The sequence below is a fragment of the Oncorhynchus keta genome, chromosome 37 (assembly GCF_023373465.1).
Source record: "Oncorhynchus keta strain PuntledgeMale-10-30-2019 chromosome 37, Oket_V2, whole genome shotgun sequence".
Taxonomy (NCBI): domain Eukaryota; kingdom Metazoa; phylum Chordata; class Actinopteri; order Salmoniformes; family Salmonidae; genus Oncorhynchus; species Oncorhynchus keta.
Genome location: NC_068457.1, coordinates 20044164 through 20062295, shown reverse-complemented (window position 1 = coordinate 20062295; position 18132 = coordinate 20044164).

Genomic DNA, 18132 nt, shown 5'->3' with positions numbered 1-18132 from the left:
AAGACAGCTGACACTATGGTGTGTGATATGTTGCCTTACCAGATCCTGCCAATCAAAGCCATATTCATCCTGTTTCCTGATTTGAAGAAAACACACAAGGAAGCATAATTTGCCAATACCGATTTTAACACAAATTTGTCTTCCTCTACATCTGCACGTGCGACAACTTGCGCACACACGAAAACAAATACGCACATACTGCACACTTACATGCGCGCACACACACTCACATCAATACACCAGCAAGGAGACTGAGTAGTGACAAGCAGTGATTCCTATGAAGTAAAACACATGGCTACTTCCATATACTGTGTAGGATAGTACAACAATGAATAAATACGAATTATAGCCCAGTAGGAAACATTTGACATATTATTGAGGGCATTACTGAAGCACTACCTATAAGCATTCCAATGAACTGTTCCATTATAAAGCTTCTCCCAGGCCACACACACACACACACACACACACACACACACACACACACGGTTTACAGCTAGCAGTTTCTAAAAGGAAAGGTGGATTTTCTCGACTCCCTGAGCTGGATGTATTAACATATTTTGAAGCATGAGATTCTGGGGGAGACAAACTCCCTGCCCTGGTTAGACTGTATCACTTCTGGAACCCCAGATATCAATTTGTCCATTGAGGACAGGTATATCGAGTTCATCAGTTTAACTAATACAGAGTGAGTTTTCACATTCCAAACCCAATGTAGTAAAGTACTTTAGTAAAAATACTTTAAAGTACTACTTAAGTAGTTACTTTCTATTTATATTTTGGACAACTTTTACTTCACTACATTCCTAAAGAAAATAATGTACTTTTTACTCCATACATCTTCTGTGACATCCAAAAGTATTCATTACATTTGGAATGCTTAGCGGGACAGGGAAATGGTCCAATTCACAAATCATCCCTGGTCATCCCTACAGCCTCTGATCTGGAACACTCACTAAACACAAGTGCTTCATTTGTAAATTATTTCTGAATGTTGGATTGTGACCATGGCTATCCGTAAATAAATAAAAAAACAGGAAAATGGTGCGGTCTGGCTTGCTTAATATAAGCAATTTAAAATTATTTATACTTATACTTATATTTTGATACTAATGTATATTTTTGCAATTACATTTACTTTTGATACTTAAGTATATTTTGGCAATTACATTTACTTTTGATACTTAAGTAATTTTGAAAACCAAATACTTTTAGACTTTTATTAAAGTAGTATTTTACTGAGTGACTTTCACTTGAGTAATTTTCTATCAAGGTATCTTTACTTTTACACAAGTATGAAAATTGGGTACTTTTTTCCACCACTGCCCAAACCACAACCCTCTCCCCCAAAGCCCCAGGCGTGGTCCATTCACTAATGACTAGCCACAAGGTGATAGGAGTAACTCGATGGAGAGGTGGACTAGCACTTGTGCCTAACAGCTGCAATTATCAAACCCACACTAACTACTATTGATCCCCTCTCAGGTCAGGTGATAACAGGGCATTTCCCACTTACTACGAGAGCTGTTCACCATGAGTGCTTATCCATCTGCGGAGGGGACCAGAAGGACTTGCTCAAATACCTGATGAGCGCTACGCAAATATTGGTACAGAGTTAGAGTTAGAGTGAGAGTGCATGAGGTTGCTGTGGATGACTTTTTCTGCCTGGCATGGCGATGGAGTGGGAGTGTTTGTGTGGGTGTGTGTGTGTGTAGGTCTACACTCTTAGAAAAAAAGTACTATCTAGAACCAAAAAGGCTTCTTTGGCGGTCCCCATAGGAGAACACTTTGAATAAACCCTTTTTGGCTCCAGCTAGGACCATTAAGGGTTCTTTGGCTGTCCTCACAGGAGAACCCTTTGAATAAACCCTTTTTGGTTCCAGGTTGAACTTCTACCTGGAACCAAAAATGGTTCTGCTATGGGGAACGCCAAAGAACCATTTTGGAACCGTTTTTTTCTACGAGTGTACAGTTCGGAAGTCTACATACACCTTAGCTAAATACATTTAAACTCAGTTTTTCACAATTCCTGACATTTAATCCTAGTAAAAATTCCCTGTCTTTAGGTCAGTTAGGAACACCACTTTATTTTAAGAACGTGAAATGTCAGAATAATAGTAGAGGAAATTATTTATTTCAGCTTGTATTTCTTTTATCACATTCCCAGTGGGCCAGAAGTTTACATACACTCAATTAATATTTGGTAGCATTGCCTTTAAATTGTTTAACTTGGGTCAAACGTTTCGGGTAGCCTTCCACAAGCTTCCCACAATCAGTTGTGTGAATTTTGGCCCATTCCTCCTGACAGAGCTGGTGTAACTGAGTCAGGTTTGTAGACACGCTTTTTCAGTTCTGCCCACAAATGTTCTATAGGATTGAGGTCAGGGCTTTGTGATGGCCACTCCAATACCTTGACTTTGTTGTCCTTAAGTCATTTTTGCCACAACTTTGGAAGTAGGTTTGTGGTCATTGTCCATTTGGAAGACCCATTTGCGACCAAGCTTTAACTTCCTGACTGATGTCTTGAGATGTTGCTTCAATATATCCACATAATTTTCCTACCTCATGATGCCATCTATTTTGTGAAGTGTGCCAGTCCCTCCTGCAGCAAAGCACCCCACAACATGATGCTGCCACCCCCGTGCATCATGGTTGGGATGGTGTTCTTTGGCTTGCAAGCCTCCCCCTTTTTCCTCCAAACATAACGATGGTCATTATGGCCAAACAGTTTCTCCAAAAAGTACAATATTTGTCCCCATGTGCAGTTGCAAACCGTAGTCTGGCTTTTGTATGGCGGTTTTGGAACAGTGGCTTCTTCCTCGCTGAGCGGACTTTCAGGTTATGTCGACATAGGACTCGTTTTACTGTGGATATAGATACTTTATATAGATACGGCTGCATGGTCCCATGGTGTTTATACTTGCGTACTATTGTTAGTACAGATGAACGTGGTACCTTCAGGCATTTGGAAATTGCTCCCAAGGATGAACCAAGGATGACTTGTGGAGGGCGACAATTTTTCTTCTGAGGTCTTGGCTGATTTCTTTTGATTTTCCCATGATGTCAAGCAAAGAGGCACTGAGTTTGAAGGTAGGCATTGAAATACATCCACAGGTACACCTCCAATTGACTCAAATGATGTCAATTAGCCTATCAGAAGCTTCTAAAACCATGACATCATTTCTGCAATTTTCCAAGCTGTTTAAAGGCCCAGTCAACTTAGTGTTACTGTAGAGTAAACCTGAGGTTCTACATTAATTAGTGTCAGCTCATTGACGTCCCTCTGAAAGAAATGACAAATGGGCAGTTTTCTGATCTTCTTTATAACACCATCTCACTACATCTTCACCTCAGCAGATCTCCCTGCTCCTGTCCAATAACGTACAGCAGACCCCATCTGGCTTTGAAAGGGGAGCGTCACACCATAGAAATAGACTTCATAGTCTAGGGTTGCAAAATTCTGGTAACTTTCCCCAAGTTCCCAGAGATCCCGTTTGGAACATTCATGGAATCAGAAGTGAATAATCAGGATATCCGGAAACCTACAACCAGAATTTCTGTAAAACCTGGAAACTGGGAACGTTATCAGAATTGTGTAACCCTAGAAAAGACAGTCCAATTCAATGCAATATGCTACTATTAAAGGGTCTGGCCATCTGCTAACATTGTTCATAGCAATAAGACTGGTGGAAGACATGCAAAACAAAAGAGAGCGATTCTCAATCATTTTTTTCCCCAATTGGCATTGTGCAGAATGACTCCAGTGACAAATTCTATCGTGCCTCCACATTGAGTTACATTGTGAAAAATCACATGGATATTCTAGCTATTGTCCTCTCTAGACATTATATTTCTATGGGCCCCACCCATCAATGGATCTTTAAGGGCTTTGAGCTAATCACCAGTGTGCAGATAACAAAGGCAAGGTTAATGGTTGCTGACAGCATAACCTACATGAAGGATCTTGATAAGACCAGAACCTTATGTTATCGCCACGGCGATTGCTTTGCCTATTTCTTGGTCAAGAGCCAGGGCAGCGAGGAAGGCGACGATCAATGCCCAGCGGCCAATGACCATGCATCTCACATTGTAACATATATATGGCCCATTCAGATAGCCCCTATTCAAAGGCAACAGGATATACGAGGAGAGCAGTGGCTGAGACACACAGACAAAGACAGGCTTTTGTTTTGTCCCTTCACCTTCTCAGGATTTATGACGTCCAACTACAAAGGTGTGCAGCGAACACTATTCCCCATTAGCCTATCAAATGCCTTAGTGGTTGATGTGAACTGGTTATCAGGCCTTTCTGTGGACACAAAAAAATTATAGCGCCCTGAAATCCACAAAGAAGTGTTGGCTTTCTTTCTTGTTGTTAAAGTTAAAGGACAGGTAATTTAGAGCGGAGGACTTTGTGTTTAATTTGTTAGATGTTTATGTTAATTAAACCTGCATCTCAATGCTGCACTCTCCCCATGTCCAACATCTCAAATTTGAAGGAAGAAGTCATTGGAGAATTTTACTGCTTCAAAACCAAGCACACAATGGCTGGTTTTACTTTGGTTTCTTTCTGCTAGGAGTCATTTAAGATATTACAGGACTCAATTTAACACCAGAAGGGACAGATTCACTAACCATGCCATTCATACAAGTGTTCATTTGATCCAAAGACAAAAGATTAAACACAGGCCTACTCATAATAACAATTTCTCATAATAACATCTCATTTAGTTGTCTCATCCTATATATGACTCCCGTACCATTTTTCATGGGCTCTGGACAATATAAGCTAAACGTTGCATGGGTATAAACACTTTCAATCTGGCCCCAAGTCACTGCCAAACATACATAATACATCATATATAAAACTAAATATGAATACCTAAAAAGACAAACACATGATAAAATACTGTGGTATTATACAGTAACATTTCAGATGGTTTTTGGTTGTGTCTCCGTGAGTGGATGTCGATAGAATATCACTTGAGTGTTGATTGTAGAACCCAGGCTTCTCCCGGCTCCCGGCTCCCGGCTCCCGGCTCCCGGCTCCCGGCTCCCTCTCAGACAACCCAGTGCTGGAGGACAATCTTACTCTGTCACATTTGTTGGCAAGTTGCCATCAGGGCATGACAGGGAAATAACACTCTTCAAGGATAATGATACAGCCGTACGCCATCGGCTGCTCCAGACAGGCTTTAGCGGGTGTATAGTGAAAGCCCTCCATCAATGGCAAACACAAGGCTTTACTTTACACGATTTACATGCATCTTTTACAATATATATGGTGCAGAACTTAGATGTCGAAAATGCTTTTACATCCCAATTAATGCATTAACAAATTCCCTGTCACAATGTCTAATCACAGTGAGGAGAGAAACGGTAAGAAAGCGCTCTGTTGACATGTTGATAATAATAACTACAGTAGGGCCAGTAAACAGTCAATTCCTTTTTCATTTCTGTTTTTTTTCCCAGCCTTTGCTGTGTGTGTGTGTGTGTGTGTGTGTGTGTGTGTGTGTGTGTGTGTGCATGTGCAAGAGAGACCTGCCACAGCATGGGGTAGATTGTCAAAATTGTACTTGATGAATAGCAAAATGGTTAGTTGTGTATATATGACATTTAGGCAACAAAGTTAATCAAATGTTTGAAAAAAACATTAAAATGTTCATATTTCTAGGTCCAGAAGTAATAATTTAGAAGTTACAAATAGCAGCATATTAAATCAAGAGGTTTCCCATAAACAACCCCAACAGCTAAACTTTGCTCCAAACCAGCCCCAATCTGACTTGATACATATTAAGTGCAAGACAGACAAGCATATGGATTCATGTCAGTGGTAATCGGTGCTACTATTCCCATACGTCATTTACATTCTGCCCATTACCTGCACGGCTCAATTCTCAATGTCAAATAGATTGTGGCGACTAGGAAATGGCACTCATTTTTCCTTCGCTAATGCAAACAATATACATTTCCTCCAAATCAATATAATAGGGCTGACCATTACCCTGATTAAATATCTACTGTAATGCACTTACATCCCAAGACCTAGCTACTTAGTTTCCTCATACAGAGGAGCTTAAGTAAGACTAAATATCCAAATTAATGTTGATGGTTTGGAAATACAGTCAATCTTCGTGATGGACATTCTCGCTATACTCCACCTGTATAAAAGTATAAGGATTATCAGATTTTTTTTAAGAGCATATAATTACAGAAATTAAAATCTGTAGTTTAAAATGACTTAAAAGTGTACACAAGACTGTGTACAAGATTACACAATGTCTTCCCAAAATGCAAACAATCCAATACTCCCTGTTTGCCAGTCTTCTAGAGTGAGTAAGTAAGTCATTGACATTGGGCACCTGCCTGCCCCTCAGTTCATTAATGACCATGGCTGCCATGGCAACAGGCGTTGAGCTCTAACCCTGCCGAGTCGCCGTCCGTCTCCCTGAGTGACAGGAAGTCAGAGCTGCCCAGCGGTTGGACACAACTTTTTGACTTCTACAACTTTCTCCGTTTCTCCCCTTCTCTTTGTAGCTGCCAGGTTTAGCCAGGGCACTCAACAACCAGGCCAAGACAGAAAGCCTAGGGGGGGACATCAGGTCAGAAAACTCCCAAGTGGCAGATGAACCGCACTCCAGCTTCAAGACAGTACATCATTGTTTTGGTGACTTTTTGACAGACCTAGAGGAAGTAGGGACTGTACATAAAAATCCCAGGCTGCCTGCAGGACCAGCTGATTGTGTGAGGAGGAGTGGAGGAGAGGAGTGGAGAACACGCCTGCAGGCCCCAGGACCAGCTGATTGTGTGAGGAGAAGTGGAGGAGAGGAGTGGAGAACTCGCCTGCGTGGACCCGGAGGAGAGGAGAGGAGTAGGAGGTAAATCCACAGGGAAAATTGCACTAAAAGAAATGCACTATTTATTCCCGCTGGGGTCCACCATTACAGAGCCAGTGGTTTGGTGAATGCGTCACAGAATGGCTGTTCAAAAATACAACGGTGGACTCCGAGCACCCCGCGTGTCTTGGGGTCCGGGTTAAATGGAAGTGGAGAAAAATGCTGGATCTTTGTGTACAGCTTGTGGCTGCAAAAAGCACCCAGAACCTGCTGTGAACCTTGTTGCCTGTAATCACCCAGCCCGGTCATACAATTATGCACAATGAATGAATGTCGAACTCGATGGCCACGAACATCGCTAACCTGCATTGACAGCACGCAATTCTGGGTGAATTCTAAGAGATTTTTGTTCACACTGTTAGCATGAGAAGCACTTCGATACTAAAGGCACCATATTGCTTGTGTTTTTTAAGTTGCTACTGATATTGAAGGATTTTCGCCCCCAGTTGTCATATTGGAAAGTCAATGTATTTAATTGTGAAGAAAAACCCAAACCTACTCTGAGCTTAATACTCAGGCCATTGAAGTGAATGTAATGATAGAATGTAAAACATTGTAGGATGCTGTATGGCTGAGACGTTGACCCTGCCATATCTGACAAGGAAACATTGTTTCTCTGTATTTAGAACAAGCGCTGAAGCTCTTTAATGGTCCAATCAGTTAAATCATCAGAGACAGAGAGGGAAGGGTAATCTTTAATAGCCATCTTATTCATTCCAGAGAGAGAAGTAACAGTATTTCTGAAGTTATTGGCAAGGCTAAACGGAAGTAGCCCTAAGAATTTTGAAAACATTGTAAAATGTATTTCTTCTGTTTTGCTAATATACCGGTATCTCTTGTATATAGCCTCGTTATTGTTATTTTATTGTGTTACTTTTTATTATTTTTTACTTTTGTTTATTTAGTAAATATTTTCTTAACTCTTTGTTGAACTGCATTGTTGGATAAGGGCTTCTAAGTAAGCATTTCACGGTTGAATTCGGTGCATGTGACAAATACAATTTGATTTGATTTAAGGCTTGTTTCCGAGTTGGGGTCAATTCCATTTAAATTCCAGTCAATTCAGAAAGTCCAATTCCAATTCTCTTCAATGCTATTCAACGATGAACATTTGGAATTGGAATTTAACTTTCTGAATTGGCTGGAATTGAATTGGAATTGAACCCAACTCTGGCCTGTTTGCTACATTTCAAATAGATCATTTGTTTACAATTCCTTTGTTATAACATATATTCAAATAGTTAATTATGGGGTAGCCAGAATGTTACAATTTTCCATCAAATATACTTCTAAAAAACACTGAACTACTGTCTAGGCAACTAACAGTGTATTATCGACAACATTGGGCCTTCATCTGTGAAAAACAGTGAAGCCTATGCATGCCCACCAATGGAAGGATGATGTGTGCTGTTTTCTCATAGAGCTCAGGTGACATCTAGAGGCCACTAGTCACAGATGCACCTTTCCATTCCACAATCCTGGAATCTTTGGATTTAAAAACTGCTGGATGTGTAGCATTCAGCAGGATGCAAAGGAAGCTGAAATTCTTTAGGCAACACTGCCATCTACTGACGAGAAGCTGTGTCACATCATCATCAACTGAGTTGACAGAAGGCTTCCCAGTACTGACAGGGGGGCAGTACTCTGTCTCGCCAGCTGATGGCAACCAAGAGCTTATGGTCGCAAGAACGCAACAAATGGGCACAGGTTAGTAGACTTTTATGGAAGGGAATACACAAACTGACAATTCACATGCAAGTCTGTTAGCGTAGCCTAGTGGTTAGAGCGTTGGACTAGTAACCGAAAGGTTGTGAGTTCAAACCCCTGAGCTGACAAGGTACAAATCTGTCGTTCTACCCCTGAACAGGCAGTTAACCCATTGTTCCCAGGCTGTCATTGAAAATAAGAATATGTTCTTAACTGACTTGCCTGGTTAAATAAAGGCAAAATGTAAAAAAAATATTAAATATCTGTGAAAATGTATTTGTGTTACTAACTGTAGCACTGATGTGTCTGTATTTATTTATTGTGCTGTTTGACAATTTAGCAGCAGCAGCAAGAGATTTCGGAACTGCTCAACTTAGTTTAGTCAGTTTAGAGTGAGTTAAAGACACCTCGTAGAGTTACGCAGCCAAGACAAGGTGTATAATTTGCCATTGACAACACACTGAGGTTTAGGAAACTGTCTTTAATATTGATGTAAAACACTTCCTGGTTGCCAGTCTTTTATGATATTGCAAACAATAGTATAATATAGAGGACTAAAGTACTGTGTGATGGAAGGTTCACCTGTTCACATCAGTAATATAATATACAGAACTAAAGTACTGTGTGATGGAAGCTTCACCTGTTCAAATCAGTAATATAATATAGAGAACTAAAGTACTGTGTGATGGAAGCTTCACCTGTTCACATCAGTAATATAATATACAGAACTAAAGTACTGTGTGATGGAAGCTTCACCTGTTCACATCGATAGTATAATATACAGAACTAAAGTACTGTGTGATGGAAGGTTCACCTGTTCACATCGATAGTATAATATACAGAACTAAAGTACTGTGTGATGGAAGCTTCACCTGTTCACATCATAGTATAATATAGAGAACTAAAGTACTGTGTGATGGAAGCTTCACCTGTTCACATCAGTAGTATAATATACAGAACTAAAGTACTGTGTGATGGAAGCTTCACCTGTTCACATCGATAGTATAATATACAGAACTAAAGTACTGTGTGATGGAAGCTTCACCTGTTCACATCGATAGTATAATATACAGAACTAAAGTACTGTGTGATGGAAGCTTCACCTGTTCACATCGATAGTATAATATACAGAACTAAAGTACTGTGTGATGGAAGCTTCACCTGTTCACATCGATAGTATAATATAGAGAACTAAAGTACTGTGTGATGGAAGCTTCACCTGTTCACATCGATAGTATAATATAGAGAACTAAAGTACTGTGTGATGGAAGCTTTCACCTGTTCACATCGATAGTATAATATACAGAACTAAAGTACTGTGTGATGGAAGCTTCACCTGTTCACATCAGTAGTATAATATACAGAACTAAAGTACTGTGTGATGGAAGCTTCACCTGTTCACATCAGTAATATAATATACAGAACTAAAGTACTGTGTGATGGAAGCTTCACCTGTTCACATCAGTAATATAATATACAGGACTAAAGTACTGTGTGATGGAAGCTTCACCTGTTCACATCAGTAATATAATATACAGAACTAAAGTACTGTGTGATGGAAGGTTCACCTGTTCACATCAGTAATATAATATACAGAACTAAAGTACTGTGTGATGGAAGCTTCACCTGTTCACATCAGTAATATAATATACAGAACTAAAGTACTGTGTGATGGAAGCTTCACCTGTTCACATCAGTAATATAATATACAGAACTAAAGTACTGTGTGATGGAAGCTTCACCTGTTCACATCAGTAATATAATATACAGAACTAAAGTACTGTGTGATGGAAGCTTCACCTGTTCACATCAGTAATATAATATACAGAACTAAAGTACTGTGTGATGGAAGCTTCACCTGTTCACATCAGTAATATAATATACAGAACTAAAGTACTGGTTGATGGAAGCTTCACCTGTTCACATCAGTAATATAATATACAGGACTAAAGTACTGTGTGATGGAAGCTTCACCTGTTCAAATCAGTAATATAATATACAGAACTAACGTACTGTGTGATGGAAGCTTCACCTGTTCACATCAATAGTATAATATACAGAACTAAAGTACTGTGTGATGGAAGCTTCACCTGTTCAAATCAGTAATATAATATACAGAACTAAAGTACTGTGTGATGGAAGCTTCACCTGTTCAAATCAGTAGTATAATATAGAGAACTAAAGTACTGTGTGATGGAAGCTTCACCTGTTCAAATCAGTAATATAATATACAGAACTAACGTACTGTGTGATGGAAGCTTCACCTGTTCAAATCAGTAATATAATATACAGAACTAACGTACTGTGTGATGGAAGCTTCACCTGTTCACATCAGTAATATAATATACAGAACTAAAGAACTGTGTGATGGAAGCTTCACCTGTTCACATCAGTAATATAATATACAGAACTAAAGTACTGTGTGATGGAAGCTTCACCTGTTCACATCAATAGTATAATATACAGAACTAAAGTACTGTGTGATGGAAGCTTCACCTGTTCACATCAGTAATATAATATACAGAACTAAAGTACTGTGTGATGGAAGCTTCACCTGTTCACATCAGTAATATAATATACAGAACTAAAGTACTGTGTGATGGAAGCTTCACCTGTTCACATCAGTAATATAATATACAGAACTAAAGTACTGTGTGATGGAAGCTTCACCTGTTCACATCAATAGTATAATATACAGAACTAAAGTACTGTGTGATGGAAGCTTCACCTGTTCACATCAGTAATATAATATACAGAACTAACGTACTGTGTGATGGAAGCTTCACCTGTTCACATCAATAGTATAATATACAGAACTAAAGTACTGTGTGATGGAAGCTTCACCTGTTCACATCGATAGTATAATATACAGAACTAAAGTACTGTGTGATGGAAGCTTCACCTGTTCACATCAATAGTATAATATACAGAACTAAAGTACTGTGTGATGGAAGCTTCACCTGTTCACATCAATAGTATAATATACAGAACTAAAGTACTGTGTGATGGAAGCTTCACCTGTTCAAATCAGTAATATAATATACAGAACTAAAGTACTGTGTGATGGAAGCTTCACCTGTTCACATCAATAGTATAATATACAGAACTAAAGTACTGTGTGATGGAAGCTTCACCTGTTCAAATCAGTAATATAATATACAGAACTAAAGTACTGTGTGATGGAAGCTTCACCTGTTCACATCAATAGTATAATATACAGAACTAAAGTACTGGATGGAAGCTGATGGAAAAGTACTGTGTGATGGAAGCTTCACCTGTTCACATCAGTAATATAATATACAGAACTAAAGTACTGTGTGATGGAAGCTTCACCTGTTCAAATCAGTAATATAATATACAGAACTAAAGTACTGTGTGATGGAAGCTTCACCTGTTCAAATCAGTAATATAATATACAGAACTAAAGTACTGTGTGATGGAAGCTTCACCTGTTCAAATCAGTAATATAATATACAGAACTAAAGAACTGTGTGATGGAAGGTTCACATCAATAGTATAATATACAGAACTAAAGTACTGGTTGATGGAAGCTTCACCTGTTCACATCAGTAATATAATATACAGAACTAAAGTACTGGTTGATGGAAGCTTCACCTGTTCAAATCAGTAATATAATATACAGAACTAAAGTACTGTGTGATGGAAGCTTCACCTGTTCACATCAGTAATATAATATACAGAACTAAAGTACTGTGTGATGGAAGCTTCACCTGTTCACATCAGTAATATAATATACAGAACTAAAGTACTGTGTGATGGAAGCTTCACCTGTTCACATCAGTAATATAATATACAGAACTAAAGTACTGTGTGATGGAAGCTTCACCTGTTCACATCAGTAATATAATATACAGAACTAAAGTACTGTGTGATGGAAGCTTCACCTGTTCACATCAATAGTATAATATACAGAACTAAAGTACTGTGTGATGGAAGCTTCACCTGTTCACATCAGTAATATAATATACAGGACTAAAGTACTGTGTGATGGAAGCTTCACCTGTTCACATCAGTAATATAATATACAGAACTAAAGTACTGTGTGATGGAAGCTTCACCTGTTCACATCAGTAATATAATATACAGAACTAAAGTACTGTGTGATGGAAGCTTCACCTGTTCACATCAGTAATATAATATACAGAACTAAAGTACTGTGTGATGGAAGCTTCACCTGTTCACATCAGTAATATAATATACAGAACTAAAGTACTGTGTGATGGAAGCTTCACCTGTTCACATCAATAGTATAATATACAGAACTAAAGTACTGTGTGATGGAAGCTTCACCTGTTCACATCGATAGTATAATATACAGAACTAAAGTACTGTGTGATGGAAGCTTCACCTGTTCACATCAATAGTATAATATACAGAACTAAAGTACTGTGTGATGGAAGCTTCACCTGTTCACATCGATAGTATAATATACAGAACTAAAGTACTGTGTGATGGAAGCTTCACCTGTTCACATCAATAGTATAATATACAGAACTAAAGTACTGTGTGATGGAAGCTTCACCTGTTCACATCAGTAATATAATATACAGAACTAAAGTACTGTGTGATGGAAGCTTCACCTGTTCACATCAATAGTATAATATACAGAACTAAAGTACTGTGTGATGGAAGCTTCACCTGTTCACATCAGTAATATAATATACAGAACTAAAGTACTGTGTGATGGAAGCTTCACCTGTTCACATCGATAGTATAATATACAGAACTAAAGTACTGTGTGATGGAAGCTTCACCTGTTCACATCAATAGTATAATATACAGAACTAAAGTACTGTGTGATGGAAGCTTCACCTGTTCACATCGATAGTATAATATACAGAACTAAAGTACTGTGTGATGGAAGCTTCACCTGTTCACATCAATAGTATAATATACAGAACTAAAGTACTGTGTGATGGAAGCTTCACCTGTTCAAATCAGTAATATAATATACAGAACTAAAGTACTGTGTGATGGAAGCTTCACCTGTTCAAATCAGTAATATAATATACAGAACTAAAGTACTGTGTGATGGAAGCTTCACCTGTTCACATCAATAGTATAATATACAGAACTAAAGTACTGTGTGATGGAAGCTTCACCTGTTCAAATCAGTAATATAATATACAGAACTAAAGTACTGTGTGATGGAAGCTTCACCTGTTCAAATCAGTAATATAATATACAGAACTAAAGTACTGTGTGATGGAAGCTTCACCTGTTCACATCAATAGTATAATATACAGAACTAAAGTACTGTGTGATGGAAGCTTCACCTGTTCAAATCAGTAATATAATATACAGAACTAAAGTACTGTGTGATGGAAGCTTCACCTGTTCAAATCAGTAATATAATATACAGAACTAAAGTACTGTGTGATGGAAGCTTCACCTGTTCAAATCAGTAATATAATATACAGAACTAAAGTACTGTGTGATGGAAGGTTCACATCAATAGTATAATATACAGAACTAAAGTACTGTGTGATGGAAGCTTCACCTGTTCACATCAATAGTATAATATACAGAACTAAAGTACTGTGTGATGGAAGCTTCACCTGTTCAAATCAGTAATATAATATACAGAACTAAAGTACTGTGTGATGGAAGCTTCACCTGTTCACATCAATAGTATAATATACAGAACTAAAGTACTGGTTGATGGAAGCTTCACCTGTTCACATCAGTAATATAATATACAGGACTAAAGTACTGTGTGATGGAAGCTTCACCTGTTCACATCAATAGTATAATATACAGAACTAAAGTACTGGTTGATGGAAGCTTCACCTGTTCACATCAGTAATATAATATACAGGACTAAAGTACTGTGTGATGGAAGCTTCACCTGTAGTCACATCAATAGTATAATATACAGAACTAAAGTACTGGTTGATGGAAGGTTCACATCAATAGTATAATATACAGAACTAAAGTACTGGTTGATGGAAGCTTCACCTGTTCACATCAGTAATATAATATACAGGACTAAAGTACTGTGTGATGGAAGCTTCACCTGTTCACATCAGTAATATAATATACAGAACTAAAGTACTGTGTGATGGAAGCTTCTCCTGTTCACATCAGTAATATAATATACAGAACTAAAGTACTGTGTGATGGAAGCTTCACCTGTTCACATCAGTAATATAATATACAGAACTAAAGTACTGTGTGATGGAAGGTTCACCTGTTCACATCAGTAATATAATATACAGAACTAAAGTACTGTGTGATGGAAGCTTCACCTGTTCACATCAGAACTAAAGTACTGTGTATAATATACAGAACTATAATATACAGAACTAAAGTACTGTGTGATGGAAGGTTCACCTGTTCACATCAATAGTATAATATACAGAACTAAAGTACTGTGTGATGGAAGCTTCACCTGTTCACATCAGTAATATAATATACAGGAAGGACTAAGGTACTGTATCCTAGAGCTTCACATCAACTTCCTGAAAGGCTGTTTGGTTGTCAAGACAACAATCTTTAAAAGTGTCTGATTTGATCAGAAACAATCTCCAAAAGAACAGATTGTCCCTGTCCTCCTCTGCTATTTGATCCTATACTGTCATCACCATTCATCACCACTACCGTCTATATGACATGTCCTCTATATCGGTGGTTCTCAACTGGTTTTGCCTCTGGACCCAAGTTGGACCAGGTTGTCTCATTCGTGAGCCAATATTGAAACTGCGAAAAACAATCTCCAAAATACTATCCGGAAAGCTATTTTTAATGCTATGTTGATGAAGAATGTTAGTAAGCACACTGGTTTGAGACCACAGAATCAACCCAATCTGCTAAATAGTGCTGCTAATAGCTCTATATTAAAAAAAAAAAATCAGACAATAAATTATTTTAAAAAACGTAGGTTCATTATTATTTCTACACACTTTCTACCTGTCTGAAGCTAGTAGTTTAGGTTCAGACTGGAGTATGTTTTCAATGGAATCCTTCCGCGACCCAAATTTGACCCCCCAGTTGAGAATCACTGCTCTAGATCATAAGACTCAAGTCCACGTAGAAAACGTAAGCAATTTAGAAACACAAGCTTTCAAATCATTAGCTTTGTCCATCCTGAAGTGATTATATTCAATGCATCACAAATGATATATCCAAAAAGGTGCGGAACTTTGAACGCACCTGAACTCAACAGCATCCCTCAACACACACTCCACACACACATTCATCTTGGAATCTGGAAAATTAGGTTACAAATCCCCCTAACCCTTGTAGAAGCACCACAAGAACCCCTTCTGATAACAAATATGTCACTCTGGATAAGAGCGTCTGCTAAATGACTTAAATGTAAATGTAAATGATGAAGCAAAGGTTAAAATGAACACTCACATCCTGTCAGTCCTATCTCCTTTCTCCCGGGAAGGCGTGTTTAAATCGACTAGTCCCTCCACCACGTCTTCTAGACTCCTCCTGGTCCTGATGCTGTAACAGCATATCCCTTCCAACCCAGACCATCTTGTCTTTACTCTGGCAGCCACAGACCTGTCAGCAGTGAATATGTGTGTCCACACGTGTGTACGCAGCAAATGTCCACAATTCCAAGAATTTTAAGTAGGTGCTGCTCAGTCTTCAGTAACATATACCTGCAGCTTCCAGGAACACACACACTCTGGTGGGGCCCCTCCCACCATCCACACAAGCGTTCCACATCTGTTCGGTCGCTCCACAGGTAATCCAGACACACCTGTTGTTCTCTATAAGAGATACAGACAGGGGAGTGGAGAGAGAGAAAGACAGAAGAGTGGAGAGAGAGAAAGACAGGATAGTGAGAGAAAGACAGGATAGTGAATAAGAGAGACAGACAGGAGGTGAGAGAGAGACAGGGGAGTAGTGTGAGAGACATACAAGAGAGTGGAGAGACACAGCCAGGAGAGTGAATAAGAGATACAAACAGGAGAGTGGAGAGAGAGACAAACAGGAGAGTGGAGAGAGAGACAAACAGGAGAGTGGATAAGAGATACAGACAGGAGAGTGAATAAGAGATACAGACAGGAGAGTGAATAAGAGAGACAGACAGGAGAGTGAATAAGAGATACAGACAGGAGAGTGAATAAGAGATACAAACAGGAGAGTGGAGAGAGAGACAAACAGGAGAGTGAATAAGAGATACAGACAGGAGAGTGAATAAGAGATACAGACAGGAGAGTGAATAAGAGATACAAACAGGAGAGTGAATAAGAGATACAGACAGGAGAGTGAATAAGAGATACAGACAGGAGAGTGAATAAGAGATACAGACAGGAGAGTGAATAAGAGATACAGACAGGAGAGTGAATAAGAGATACAAACAGGAGAGTGAATAAGAGATACAGACAGGAGAGTGAATAAGAGATACAGACAGGAGAGTGAATAAGAGATACAGACAGGAGAGTGAATAAGAGATACAGACAGGAGAGTGAATAAGAGATACAAACAGGAGAGTGAATAAGAGATACAGACAGGAGAGTGAATAAGAGATACAGACAGGAGAGTGAATAAGAGATACAGACAGGAGAGTGAATAAGAGATACAGACAGGAGAGTGAATAAGAGATACAGACAGGAGAGTGAATAAGAGATACAGACAGGAGAGTGAATAAGAGATACAGACAGGAGAGTGAATAAGAGATACAAACAGGAGAGTGGAGAGAGAGACAAACAGGAGAGTAGAGAGAGAAAGACAGGAGAGTAGAGAGAGACAAGAGAGTGGAGAGAGAGCAGAAAATAGAGATGGTGAGTGAGGGGAGGTAGAATGAAAGAGAGCAGATCAGAGATCACAGAGAGGTAGAGCAGAAAGTAAGCAGATCAGAGCACAGAGATAGAGAGCGAGCCCAGTAGCAGCAGCAACAACCATCTCTGAGAGTTGTGGCAGCAGAACTGGTGTGTCTCCTCAAGCCTCTGTTGCCTTTTATATCCTGTTCCTCATACAGTCCTGACGCTCTGGCTTTTACCCTTCCCTGGGAGCACCAGCATGAATATATTATTATCAACACAAAGGCCTGCTTATTGTTTATGAATTACCAGCCTTCCTGGCAACAAAGGCTATTTTCATAAGAAAACTCCATTTCATTTCAGCTCCAATTTGATTACCAGTGAAAGAAAAGGAGCCCTTTGGTCGAACCCCCAAAGGATTGTTCTTTTTTATTCATGCCCATTGAATTGGGCTTTATTGCTTTTCTTTACAGAGCTGACGTGGAAAGCTTTTAGAGTAAACCATTGACTAAAAATTATTGCTCTGCTATTTTGTACAATAACAGAGTCTAAGAGAAGAGCATTCAGTCTTTGCCCGTCCTTTGTCGTTTTTCCTCCCTTTCTCTCTTTTTTTTTTGTTGAAAATTGCAAAGGCTGGAAATTAATGACAGGGCTGTGGAGAGAGAGAGAGAGAGAGAGAGAGAGAGAGAGAGAGAGAGAGAGAGAGAGAGAGAGAGAGAGAGAGAGAGAGACTAGCTCGGGCTTCTACAATACATGTCAAATCTAAATGATCACTAGCCATTGAACAG